The sequence below is a fragment of the Mus caroli genome, unplaced genomic scaffold, assembly GCF_978045245.1.
Source record: "Mus caroli unplaced genomic scaffold, Mus_caroli_1 scaffold_8, whole genome shotgun sequence".
NCBI lineage: Eukaryota > Metazoa > Chordata > Mammalia > Rodentia > Muridae > Mus > Mus caroli.
The window spans coordinates 41,310,693-41,325,596 of NW_028227263.1; the positions used below are offsets into that span (position 1 = coordinate 41,310,693).

At 38.2% G+C, this 14,904-nt stretch overlaps 1 pseudogene; it reads left to right on the forward strand.

The window, feature by feature from the left end:
• Window positions 1-6,235: 6,235 nt before the first annotated feature.
• LOC110298022 (olfactory receptor 52E8-like) lies at window positions 6,236-7,180 on the forward strand (annotated as a pseudogene).
• Window positions 7,181-14,904: the final 7,724 nt, after the last annotated feature.

Sequence of the window (14,904 nt, forward strand, 5' to 3'; positions counted from 1 at the left end):
GTGTGCATATGTGTGTGTACATGGTGTGGTATTCTGTGATATGGAATGTGTATGGAGGTCAGAAGCCAACTTAATGGAAGTTGGTTTTCTCTTTCCACCATGTGGATCCCAGATGTTCAGACCTGGTTTGGTGAGTTTGGCTGCATAAATACATAGATAGACACATTAAAAAAGGAAAATGACACTAAAGAGAAAATGAGGCAGAGAGCAGTCGAGGAAGACTCATGACATAAACTTCTGGTCTCTACTTGTATGCACATTCGTGTGCACACATACACATGCATACATATACACACAATATAATACAATTCTATATGCAATTACTGTTCTTGAAATGGAATGCATTGCATGAAATTGACAGTAGATTGAAAACCGAGGAAGAAAATGTTAGTGAACCTGAATAGAGACCACTTAAAATGAAACTTAGAGACAAAGAGGCAGAAAGAACAAAATATACAGAACACCAGAAAAGCTGCAACATGAACTCAATGGACCAATGTCTACACAGTTAAAGTTACTGGAGGAAGGATGAAGGAACAAAATAAATACTTGAATAAATAATGCTTGAAAATTTATGAATCTGGTGAAAACTGTAAACCAAAGAAGCTCAATGATTGCCAGATAAAACAGTCATAAATTAAAGTACACCAAAAATATGGTGACTGATTTCTTAATGACATTTAGATGCTGAGCAGATTAAACACATTAATAATAAATTCCGAATCAAATACTGTAGTGATTGGACATGCTTACCCCAGAAAGTAGCACTATTAGAAGGTGTAGTGTGTTGGAGTAGGTATGGGCTTGTTGAAGGAAGTGTGTCACTGTGATGATGGGCTTTGAGACCCTCCTCCTAGCCTTGAGAGCCAGTCTTCTAGCCGCCTTCTGATGAACATCTAGAACTCTCACCTCTTGCACTATGCCTGCTTGGACACAGCTGTGCTCCCACCTTGATGATAATAGCCTGAACCTTTGAACCTGTAAGCCAGCCCCAATTAAATGTTGTCCTTATTAAAAAGAGTGGTTAGTGCTCAAAGATTATATACAATAAAAGTATGCAGAGTGATCATATGGTACATATGTACATTGTAAATCAATGAGCATATCTATCAAAATTTATTCTGTTCATTGATGTCTAGAATACACTCTTCACATAAAAGAAGGCTTTGTTGTCTGATCATATATTCACATTTAATTTCTTCTCAGCTGTGGGTAAGGACTGCTCTGATTTTTGCTTAGTGAGATCAAAGTCAATAGTCTTACTATCTATAGGTAAATGAGATCATAATACAGTACAATTTAACATGCTAAAAGCTGTATAAATGTTTGTCATCTCAGCATAATATAGCCAATTCTGACTGATTCCATTTGTATAGAATGATACTCTACACACACACTCATAGCTGCCCCTGAATCCCATCCCCTAGTCCCCTCCTTCTGTTCCTCTCTCTCTCTCTCTCTCTCTCTCTCTATATATATATATATATATATATATATACACACACACACACACATATATATATGTGTGTGTGTGTGAGTGCTATATTCAATAACAACTGTAAAGAATAGACCAGTTTTTGTACAGCAGTATTGTTTTGTCTTTGCTTAGATGGGATTATGGAAATACCTATTGTTTTTATTTTACTTTGTCATTGTTGAGATGTCACTGTAGGTCCAATAGCTGACAGCTACTGAAATTGTCTTTATTTTCTCATATGCAAATCAGGCCCAAGTGCAAGAGAGATAGTTCATTTTGTGAAGTACTTGCTTTGCAAGCTTGAAGAATTGAATTAGAGGACCATAGCACATGTCAAAAGCAGGGGTGATGGCACTTGCTTGTAATCCCATTGTTGTCAGGATAACAGACAGGGTCCTAGAAACCCTTGGCTCCTTTTGAGAGATTCTGATTTTACTTTTTTTTTTTTAAAGGGCTTACACACATTTTCACATACATAACAAATACACACTAGAGACGAAAGCCAGACTCCATGACTATATACATCTCCAGTTGAGCACAGTATATATTATTCATGTGATAACTTTAAATAGTGAATTTGTATCTGCATTTATATTTTTGTTGTAAATCTTCCAATTCCCTTCCAAGACAATTTAGGTGGATTCTTAGAAATTGTACTGGTTCTAATAAAAGGATATCAACTTGAGAGTGAAGAGACCATGGGAGGGGTTCGAACGAGGGTAACTGGGGCAAGGAAAGAAAGGAGGGGGTGATGAAATTCTATTACATTGAAAACATGTTTTTCAAAGAAAGTGTACTGGTTCTCTCAATATCTGAAGCTTTAGAGATATTTATTTACATGTTTATAAGTGATTAGTATAATCTAAATAAGATTTGGTTTCATGGAGAAAGAAACACAAACATGAAACATATCTGAATAAATGCATGGCTTTCTAGATTCCAAGTAAGCCAAGTCCTTAGGGCTTGACTTCATCATGGGCAAGAAGATGTCTTGCTTTAAAAATGATCCAATTATGAGAGAATATAACAGACCTAGATAACAAGATAGGGAATTCACACTGGCTCAGATATTCTTGGGGGATGAGTTGGAACAGAGTAATTAGAAATTAAGAAGTTAAAAATTATAGAATTATGCAAGTTGGGGAACTAAAGGGAGACATTCTGAAGTCTCAAGGGCTCCCTTGCTGCTGTACTTTTTATGCCCATAGGTTTGTTTGAGAATTATACATTGTCTTTTTAATCAGATACCACAAAGACCTAGACACTTCTTGGTCACAGAGGAAGATTTTAAACTCTAATATAAACTTGAGCCTTAGTTTGACAACATGGACTAGTTATGACTACAGATTCTGTGAACAGCACTTCTGTCTGAAGTTGGCAAATTCGGTATCAACTTGGCAGCAATGTGAATTTGATCACAAAATTGATAAGTCTTGAGGTAAGATCTATTGATTTAATTCCTTCATTATTTGTATATAATTCAAATATTAATTTGGAAGACATAAAATGTTTATGTGCTTATTTCTAGCTGGTAGAATTTCAGTAGAATCTGCTCAGTTTATTGTTTGTTTGTTTGATTTTTTTTTTTTTTTACTCTCTATATAACTAATTTTAAACGGTGGAAGTCTTTAATAAACTGTAGGCAAGCTCATTGTTGCCTTTGCTGCAGCGTTGTTTCAGTTCTCCTCAACCTCTCTCCTTTTCTTGTTTTCTTTCCTGCCGTTCCTCCTCTGTCTTTGGTACTGCTTCTTTTTCCCCCCTCTATCCCTTTTAGAGCAGTTTTACTGAAGCAGTTACTGGTGATCTGAAAATTATGTAACACTGGAATTGTTATTCTTAATTTTTTCCAAATTATACCTTTTTCCTTTAACTCTTTGTAACTCATGTTGAAGAACAAAATTAATTCAACCCTGCCCAATCCCAAACACACATAGGCAATATCTGAAAAAAATTCACTGTATTTCCCATTCTTATTAGTATCTACATGTGTGTGTTGGCCCTTGTGTCACATTCTTCTAAATTATTCTGCTATTCCAGCATAGTAGCCAGGCAGTGGTGTCACATAGTTTTAATTCCAGCACATGAGAGACAGATGGAGCAAAATCTCTAATTTCAAGTTTAGCCTGATCTACAGGCCAAGATCCAGGATGGCCTTTTCTGGTCCAGTCTATTTGGAGTTCTCTAGGCTTCATGTATGTTCATGGGCATCTCTTTCTTTAGGTTTGAGAAGTTTTCTTCTATAATTTTGTTGAAGATATTTGCTGGCCCTTTAAGTTGAAAATCTTCATTCTCATCTACTCCTATTATTCGTAGGTTTGGTCTTCTCATTGTGTCCTGGATGTTTTGAGTTAGGATCTTTTTGCATTTTGCATTTTCTTTGATTGTTGTGCTGATGTTCTCTATGGAATCTTCTGCACCTGAGATTCTCTCTTCCATTTCTTGTATTCTGTTGCTGATACTCACATCTATGTTTCCAGATTTCTTTCCTAGGATTTCTATCTCCATCGTTGACTCACTTTGGGTTTTCTTTATTGTGTCTATTTTCATTTTTAGGTCTAGTATGGTTTTGTTCGTTTCCATCACCTGTTTGGATGTGTTTTCTTGTTTTTCTTTAAGGACTTCTACCTGTTTGGTTGTGTTTTCCTTTTTTTCTTTAAGGACTTGTAACTCTTTAGCAGTGTTCTCCTGTATTTCTTTAAGTGAGTTATTAAAGTCCTTCTTGATGTTTTCTACCATCATCATGAGATATTCCTTTAAATCCCGGTCTAGCTTTTTGGGTGTGTTGGGGTGCCCAGGACTGGCTGAGGTGGGAGTGGTGGATTCTGATGATGGTGAGTGGTCTTGGTTTCTGTTAGTAAGATTCTTATGTTTGCCTTTCACCATCTGGTAATCTCTAGAGTCAGTTGTTATAGTTGTCTCTGGTTAGAGCTTGTTCCTCAGGTGATTCTGTTAGCCTCTACCAGCAGACCTGGGAGACTAGCTCTCTCCTGAGATTCAGCAGTTAGAGCACTCTCTGCACGCAAGCTCTCCTCTTTCAGAGAATGTGCACAGAGGCGTTCAGACCTGCCTCTTAGCAGAAGATGAAGGCCGGAAACAGGTTCTGTCCCATAAGATGTTAGCTTCTGTAGTCCACACTCTCACCTGTGCAGACTAGTCTTAGCGGAATCCAGGAACCAAGATGGCTCCCTCAGGTGCTCCAGCAAAATCCTCCCAGGCGGGTTGGACACCTCTCCTCTGGCAGAGAAGGTGCCGGGATGTCTGGAGCCCGAAAAGAGGCCTGCCTTAGATGCTCTGTGGCTCCTGCCTGTCCCAGAAGCTGTTAGCTTCTGTAGTCTACACTCTCACCTGTGCAGACTCAATTTATTTTATTCTTCTGTAATAAGTGTTGAGAGATAACCTGATTGATTTATGGATATAAAGATAAGAATATTTCAATGTTCATTTAATATTAGGTTCTTATATAGATAGGGGTTAATACTTGGCTAGCCATGGGGTTTTGTTCCATTAAGTAGCACTAGGCATGAGTTTTGTTTTCTGGAGTGGACATTATTATTAAATATTGCTATTATGATTATTATTATGATTATTTTCTCATTTGTATGTGTGTGTGTATGTGTGTGTGTGTGTGTGTGTGTGTGTGTGTGTGTATGTGCGTGCATGTGAATGCAGTGCTCCTGGAGATTAGAAATTTGGGCACCTTTCCCTGCAGCTGGAGTAATAGGTGATAGTAAGCTGCCTTTGTGAGTTGTGGGAACCTAACTTGGGTCCTTTGGAAGTTCCCTATACACTTTTATTCACTGAGCTAATGTTTGTTGAGTAGGTTTTAAATCCAATGAAAAGAATGTTTGGTTTATTCCAGAACATTCATGTTACTATTGCACTAGTGGGTTTATCTTGCCAGGCTGATTTTTACTGGAAGTCATAAATGGTTGAATTTTTTCTCTTGTAGTGTATATAGCATATCCCAGTATTATGAAAATTATCCAGGACGGATGAAGCTTCCAGGTCAATACTGGCATGATTTCTTCATGTTATATAACTGAAATGTGTGATGTATTTAGCAATAGTGTCTTGTGTTCTAGAAGGTAACCAAAACACTGGCAATAGTCTGTAAGCAACAACTCAAGAAGAGGTAACCCATACATGGCATTGGGCTTTTAGTTGATAGCCTATGTTGTTTGGTTAGCACTGTCCCCTGATTATAGTTATTTACAGTCAAGTTAAGGAGCAGGGAAGAGATACATTCATTATACATGAAAGTAGACCATGGCTTTCTTTTTACTCATATTTTTTACTCATAGTCCTAGTTATATAAGTGACATTTGAAGGAAAAATTTGAAAGCTAAAATATTATCTGCAGTCTGACCTGTAATCATTTATCAGTCAGATAATACTTCTACACAATTCATAAGTCATACTTCAAAATGTTGTAGCCTATATAGAAGTCGGTATGACTTGGCTAGGTTCATCCTCCACACTAAACTTGGTTTATATAAAGACATAACTTCATTTAGTTTAACTGGTGCAGAGTCTAAATATTCATCTACTTGTTAAAACATATTCACATCCATATTCCATTTACACTAGTGAAAAGAGAAAAAGAGAGGAAATATGATGGAAAACACATTTCTATACTTCATGAGAGGTATACTAATGGCATCCTTTCTGTTCTTATTCATTACTAGTGCTGATGAAGTGTTGTCAAGTCTATGTGTAGATTCCTTCAAATGAGTCTGTCCATCAGAGGCTCCTGACAGCATGTCACCAGGCAACAGCTCATGGTTTCATCCTTCTTCTTTCCTGCTCTTGGGAATCCCAGGACTGGAAGAGTTGCAGTTCTGGCTTGGTTTGCCATTTGGAACAACCCATCTTATTGCTGTCCTAGGGAATGTCATCATTCTCTTTGTAATCCATCTAGAGCACAGCCTTCACCAACCTATGTTCTACTTACTGGCCATACTGTCTGCTACTGACTTGGGTCTGTTTACAGCAACTGTACCCAGAACACTTGGCATATACTGGTTTGGCTTCCATAAGATTGCCTTTAGGGACTGTAGCTCAAATGTTCTTCATACATCTGTTTACAGGCATGGAAACATTCATACTTGTGGCTATGGCCTTTGATTGCTACATTGTTATCTGTAACCCTCTTCGATACAACACTCTCCTCACCAACAGAATGATCTGCATTATTGCTGGAGTTTGACTATTCAGAAATTTCATTTTGTTTTTTCCACTTATATTTCTCATTCTAAGGCTTTCATTCTGTGAGCATAATATCATACTGCACACATACTGTGAGCACATGGGTATTGCCCGGCTGGCATGCATCAGCATCAAGGTTAATGTATTATTTGGATTAATACTCATATCTATGATACTTCTGGATGTTATTTTAGTGCTCTGTCCTATGTGAAAATTCTTCAGGCTGTATTCAAATTTCCATCCTGGGAAGCCAGGCTCAAAGCTCTTAATACCTGTGGTTCCCATGTGTGTGTGATCTTGGCTTTCTTCACTCCAGCCCTTTTCTCCTTCTTGACTCATCGATTTGGGCACAATATTCCACGATATATCCACATCCTTCTTGCTAACTTATATGTAATCATTCCCCTGGCTCTTAACCCTATTATTTATGGGATGAGAACCAAGCAGATTCAAGATCGTCCAGTGACGATATTGTTTAGCAAGGAAGTTTTACTGTGAGCCTCTGATTTGTAGTATTATAGTCTTTTTCCTTTCTAAAGAGGAGTACTTATATGTAAGTAAGCATAAATGGAAAAAAAGTACAATGGAGAAATAAGGATACAGCACTAAAGTACAGAGAAATAAAAAGAGGAAAGGAAACTTCTAGGTTAAACACCAGGAAGCCTCTTGTGCACAGAATGAGTCTCTGCATATATCTTGTTTCAGCTAAGACAGTGAAAAAAGTTTATCAAAATCTTTTAGCTTCACTTGCCACACAACAAACACTGTGTCTTCTAGTGTGTGTGTGTGTGTGTGTGTGTGTGTGTGTGTGTATGTGTGTGCCAATTAGACAAGACCCTATAGATAGACAAGAGTTTCGAGCCCTTTTCAAGCATGAAGGATTTCTTCTAGATGGCAAGTATGACTCACATGCATCCTAGACACGGGCTGTAATCAGAGAGTGGGTCCTGTTAAGAGATGACTGAGAAAACTCTTAACTCATCCTCTGACCTTCATAGTTCCTATTCTGGTACTGGTCACATAAAATTATTTAAAATTTGCCTTTTACAATATACTAAGAAATTGAAATCTGCAAATTCAATACTGTAAAAAGATGCTTGTAACTCATATCAGACAACATATTTGGATTGCAACTTTACAGAACATTTTTATACATGTAGTAAGACAACCATCCAACATTTGAAAACTTAGTCAAGTTTCAAATAGATAATCTCTTCATAAAGAGATTAGTCACAAAAAACACATGAAAACTCACCAGGAAATACAAATTAGTTTATAATGAAATGACATTGCACACCTAAAAGATATTTTCATGTTCTTTTTGTTACTATAGCTTTGTAACATATCTTGAAATGTAGAATGGTAATCACTCCAGCATTGATTTCCCCTTTTGTTTTTCTTTTCTTTTATGTGTGTGTGTGTATGTGTGTTCATTGTTTCTTAGGCTATCAAGGGTATTTTGTGTTTCCATAAGAGTTGTAGGATATTTTGGTTTCTGTTTTTTGAAGAATGTCATGGGAATTTTGAGTGAGATTTCACTAAATCTGTAAATTACATTTAGTTGAATTGGATCTGGCCTGTGCCAAGGACCAGCCTCAGCTTAGAGAGGGATTTTGAAGAAGTGGTGTTCAGGAGCAGTGAAAAGAACAACTAGAGTCAAATTGTGTGTACAAGATGATAGCCTGTCTTCTGATAGAGACAGTCTTCTGAAGATAATTAGACAGCCCCACTCTTGAAGACCAAAGTCCAGTCGTTTATTTAAATATCAAATCAATCACCCACCCCAGGTTCCCTCTTGATTATCCCACCACTCAGCATTTTTTTTATCATAACCTCTTGAATCCTAGGAAAAGACAGCAATGAGATTATTCTTAACATTATAAATGAATTCAGAGATCTGCCTGCTTTTGTAAGAATAGACAATAAGCTAGCTAGTGGGATCCAGTTCTGAGATCACCACTCCTATCATGCTTTGGCCTAAATTCTCCCTGACCCAAGCTGACATTGACCTCTGGAATAGGCCTGCCTTTGTATCTTTCTGACAATCTATCTCATGGTGCAGCTGCCTCTGTTCTTTTAGGTCCATGAAACCCCTCATATAATTCATATTGCACCCCAATATTTTACATAGCCAATAAATTCTGTTTATATATTTTTGAGGTCATGTTTTCAGAGTTCTTTCCCACATTCTTAAAAGCTGTGAGCATCATATCCCTCATATTTTTTGTGAGCACATGGGCATTGCCTGTCTAGTTTGTATCACCATCAGAGTCAACATCATGTTTATTCTTATCAATATTGCTCTTTTGCTCCTGGATGTGGTTCTTTTTTTTTTTTTCTTTTATTACATATTTTCCTCAGTTACATTTCCAATGCTATCCCAAAAGTCCCCCATAGCGCCCCCCAATTCCCTACCCACCCATTCCCATTCTTTTGGCCCTGGCATTCCCCTATATTGGGGCATATAAAGTTTGCAAGTCCAATGGGCCTCTCTTTCCAGTGATGGCCGAATAGGCCATCTTTCGATACATATGCAGATAGAGACAAGAGCTCCAGGGTTCTGGTTAGTACATCATGTTGTTCCAACAATAGGGTTGCAGATCCCTTTAGCTCCTTGGGTACTTTCTCTAGCTTCTCCATTGGGAGCCCTGTGATACATCCAATAGCTGACTGTGAACATCCACTCCTGTGTTTGCTAGGCCCCGGCATCGTCTCACAAGAGACAGATATATTTGGGTCCTTTCAGTAAAATCTTGCTAGTGTATGCAATGGTGTCAGCGTTTAGAAGCTGCTTATGGGATGGATCCCTGGATACGGCAGTCTCTAAATGGTCCATCCTTTCATCACAGCTACGAACTTTGTCTCTGTAACTCCTTCCCTGGGTGTTTTGTTCCCAATTCTAAGAAGGGGCACAGTGTCCACATTTTGGTCTTCATTCTTCTTGAGTTTCATGCGTTTAGCAAATTGTATCTTATATCTTGGGTATCCTAAGTTTTGGGCTAATATCCACTTATCAGTGAATACATATTGTGTGAGTTCTTTTGTGATTGTGTTACTTCACTCAAGATGATGCCCTCGAGGTCCATCCATTTGGCTAGGAATTTCATAAATTCATTCTTTTTAATAGCTGAGTAGTACTCTATTGTGTAAATGTACCATAATTTCTGTATCCATTCCTCTGTTGAGGGGCATCTGGGTTCTTTCCAGCTTCTGGCTATTATAAATAGGGCTGCTATGAACATAGTGGAGCATGTGTCCTTCTTACCGGTTGGGACATCTTCTGGATATATGCCTAGAAGTGGTATTGCTGGATCCTCCGGTAGTACTTTGTCCAATTTTCTAAGGAACCGCCAGACTGATTTCCAGAGTGGTTGTACAAGCTTGCAATCCCACCAACAATGGAGGAGTGTTCCTCTTTCTCCACATCCTCGCCAGCATCTGCTGTCACCTGAATTTTTGATCTTAGCCATTCTGACTGGTGTGAGGTGGAATCTCAGGGTTGTTTTGATTTGCATTTCCCTGATGATTAAGGATGTTGAACATTTTTTCAGGTGCTTCTCTGCCATTCGGTATTCCTCAGGTGAGAATTCTTTGTTCAGTTCTGAGCCCCATTTTTTAATGGGGTTATTTGACTTTCTGGAGTCCATCTTCTTGAGTTCTTTATATATATTGGATAGTAGTCCCTTATCTGATTTAGGATAGGTGAAGATCCTTTCCCAATCTGTTGGTGGTTTTTTTGTCTTATTGATGGTGTCTTTAGCCTTGCAGAAGCTTTGCAGTTTCATGAGGACACACTTGTCAGTTCTCGATCTTACAGCACAAGCCATTACTGTTCTATTCAAGAATTTTTCCCTTGTGCCCATATCTTCAAGGCTTTTCCCCACTTTCTCCTCTATAAGTTTCAGTGTCTCTGGTTTTATGTGAAGTTCCTTGATCCACTTAGACTTGACCTTAGTACAAGGAGATAGGAATGGATCGATTCGCATTCTTCTACATGTTAACAACCAGTTGTGCCAGCACCATTTGTTGAAAATGCTGTCTTTCTTCCACTGGATGTTTTTAGCTCCCTTGTCGAAGATCAAGTGACCATAGGTGTGTGGGTTCATTTCTGGGCCTTCAATTCTATTCCTTTGGTCTATTTGTCTGTCACTATACCAGTACCATGCAGTTTTTATCACAATTGCTCTGTAGTAAAGCTTTAGGTCTGGCATGGTGATTCCACCAGAGGTTCTTTTATTCTTGAGAAGAGTTTTTGCTATCCTAGGTTTTTTGTTATTCCAGATGAATTTGCAGATTGCACTTTCTAATTCGTTGAAGAATTGAGTTGGAATTTTGATGGGGATTGCATTGAATCTGTAGATTGCTTTTGGCAAGATAGCCATTTTTACAATGTTGATCCTGCCAATCCATGAGCATGGGAGATCTTTCCATCTTCTGAGATCTTCTATAGTTTCTTTCTTCAGAGACTTGAAGTTTTTATTATACAGATCTTTCACTTCCTTAGTTAGAGTCACGCCAAGATATTTGATATTATTTGTGACTATTGAGAAGGGTGTTGTTTCCCTAATTTCTTTCTCAGCCTGTTTATTCTTTGTGTAGAGAAAGGCCATTGATTTGTTTGAGTTAATTTTATATCCAGCTACTTCACCGAAGCTGTTTATCAGGCTTAGGAGTTCTCTGGTGGAATTTTTAGGGTCACTTATATATACTATCATATCATCTGCAAAAGGTGATATTTTGACTTCATCTTTTCCAATTTGTATCCCTTTGATCTCCTTTTGTTGTCGAATTGCTCTGGCTAGGACTTCAAGTACAATGTTGAATAGGTATGGAGAAAGTGGACAGCCTTGTCTAGTCCCTGATTTTAGAGGGATTGCTTCAAGCTTCTCACCATTTACTTTGATGTTGGCTACTGGTTTGCTGTAGATTGCTTTTATCATGTTTAGGTATGGGCCTTGAATTCCTGATCTTTCCAAGACTTTTATCATAAATGGGTGTTGGATCTTGTCAAATGCTTTTTCCGCATCTAACGAGATGGCCATGTGGTTTTTGTCTTTGAGTTTGTTTATATACTGGATTACGTTGATGGATTTCCGTATATTAAACCATCCCTGCATCCCTGGGATGAAACCTACTTGGTCAGGATGGATGATTGTTTTGATGTGTTCTTGGATTCGGTTAGCAAGAACTTTATTGAGATTTTTGCATTAATATTTATAAGGGATATTGGTCTGAAGTTTTCTATCTTTGTTGGGTCTTTTTGTGGTTTAGGTATCAGAGTAATTGTGGCTTCATAGAATGAGTTGGGTAGAGTACCTTCTGTTTCTATTTTGTGGAATAGTTTGTGAAGAACTGGGATTAGATCTTCTTTGAAGGTCTGATAGAACTCTGCACTAAACCCATCTGGTCCTGGGCTTTTTTTAGTTGGGAGACTATTAATGACTGCTTCTATTTCTTTGGGGGATATAGGGCTGTTTAGATCATTAACCTGATCTTGATTCAACTTTGGTACCTGGTATCTGTCTAGGAACTTCTCCATTTCATCCAGGTTCTCCAGTTTTTTTGAGTATAGCCTTTGGTAGAAGGATCTGATGGTGTTTGGGATGTCTTCAGGATCTGTCGTTATGTCTCCTTTTTCATTTCTGATTTTGTTAATTAGGATGCTTTCCCTTTGCCCTCTAGTGAGTCTGGCTAAGGGTTTATCTATCTTGTTGATTTTCTCAAAGAACCAGCTCCTTGATTGGTTGATTCTTTGAATAGTTCTTCTTGTTTCCACTTGGTTGATTTCCCCCCTGAGTTTGATTATTTCCTGCCGTCTACTCCTCTTGGGTGAATTTGCTTCCTTTTGTTCTAGTGCTTTTAGGTATGTTGTCAAGCTGCTAATGTGTGCTCTCTCTAGTTTCTTTTTGGAGGCACTCAGAGCTATGAGTTTTCCTCTTAGAAATGCTTTCATTGCGTCCCATAAGTTTGGGTATGTTGTGGCTTCATTTTCATTGAACTCTAAAAAGTCCTTAATTTCTTTCTTTATTCCTTCCTTGACCAAGGTATCATTGAGAAGAGTGTTGTTCAGTTTCCACGTGAAGGTTGGCTTTCTATTATTTATTTTGTTATTGAAGATCAGCCTTAGTCCATGGTGATCTGATAGGATGCATGGGACAATTTCAATATTTTTGTATCTGTTGAGGCCTGTTTTGTGACCAATTATGTGGTCAGTTTTGGAGAAGGTACCATGAGGTGCTGAGAAGAAGGTATATCCTTTTGTATTAGGATAGAATGTTCTGTAGATATCTGCCAGATCCATTTGATTCATAATTTCTCTTAGTTTCTCTGTGTCCCTGTTTAGTTTCTGTTTCCATGATCTGTCCATTGGCGAAAGTGGCATGTTGAAGTCTCCCACTATTATTGTATGAGGTGCAATGTGTGCTTTGAGATTTACTAAAGTTTCTTTAATGAATGTGGCTGCCTTTGTATTTGGAGCATAGATATTCAGGATTGATAGTTCCTCTTGGAGGATTTTACCTTTGATGAGTATGAAGTGTCCCTCCCTGTCTTTTTTAATGACTTTGGGTTGGAAGTCAATCTTATCAGATATTAGAATGGTTACTCCAGCTTGTTTCTTCGTACCATTTGCTTGGAAAATTGTTTTCCAGCCTTTCATTCTGAGGAAGTGTCTATCTTTTTCTCTGAGATGAGTTTCCTGTAAGCAGCAAAATGTTGGGATTTGTTTGTGTAGCCAGTTTGTTAGTCTATGTCTTTTTATTGGGGAGTTGAGTTCATTGATATTAAGAGATATTAAGGAAAAGTAATTGTTGTTTCCTGTTATTTTTGTTGTTAAAGCTGGCATTCTGTTCTTGTGGCTGTCTTCTTTTAGGTTTGTTGAGGGATTACCTTCTTGTTGTTTCTAGGGCGTGGTTCCTGTCCTTGTATTGGTTTTTTTCTGTTATTATCCTTTGAAGGGCTGGATTCGTGGAGAGATAATGTGTGAATTTGGTTTTGTCGTGGAATACTTTGGTTTCTCCATCTATGTTAATTGAGAGTTTGGCTGGGTATAGTAGCCTGGGCTGGAGTTTGTGTTCTTTTAGTGTCTGTATAACATCCGTCCAGGATCTTCTGGCTTTCATAGTCTATGGTGAGAAATCTGGTGTAATTCTGATAGGCTTGCCTTTATATGTTACTTGGCCTTTTTCTCTTACTGCTTTTAGTATTCTATCTTTATTTAGAGCATTTGTTGTTCTGATTATTATGTGTCGGGAGGTATTTCTTTTCTGGTCCAGTCTATTTGGAGTTCTGTAGGCTTCTTGTATGTTCATGGGCATCTCTTTCTTTAGATTTGGGAAGTTTTCTTCTATAATTTTGTTGAAGATGTTTGCTGGTCCTTTGAGTTGAAAATCTTCATTCTCATCCACTCCCATTATCCGTAGGTTTGGTCTTCTCATTGTGTCCTGTATTTCTTGCATGTTTTGAGTTAGGATCTTTTTGCATTTTACATTTTCCTTGATTGTTGTGCCGATGTTCTCTATGGAATCTTCTGCACCTGAGATTCTCTCTTCCATCTCTTGTATTATGTTGCTGATGCTTGTATCTATGGTTCCAGATTTCTTTCCTAAGGTTTCTATCTCCAGTGTTGCCTCATTTTGGGTTTTCTTTATTGTGTCTACTTCCCTTTTTAGGTCTAGTATGGTTTTGTTCATTTCCATCATCTGTTTGGATGTGTTTTCCTGTTTTTCTGTAAGGACTTCTACCTGTTTGATTATGTTATCCTGTTTTTCTTTAAGGATTTGTAACTCTTTAGCAGTGTTCTCCTGCAATTCTTTAAGGGATTTTTGTGCTTCCTCTTTACTGTCTTCTACCTGTTTACCAGTGTTCCTTTGTATTTCTTTAACTGTGTTATTAAAGTCCTTCTTGAAGTCCTCTACCATCATCATGAGATATGCTTTTAGATCCGTGTCTAGCTTTTCTGGTGTGTTGGGGTGTCCTGGACTGGGCGAAGTGGGAGTGTTGGGTTCTGATGATGGTGAGTGGTCTTGGTTTCTGTTAGTAAGATTATTACGTTTACCTTTCGCCATCTGGTAATCTCTGGGGTTAGTTGTTGTCGTTGTCACTGTTTAAAGATTGGAGCAGAAGCTGTGTTCCACTCACCAGCAGTCTCAAAATCCTGTGGCGGGGGTCGTGGGTAGCTGGCGGGTGTCAGCCGACCCTGCGCACTAGCTATCCCGGTGCTG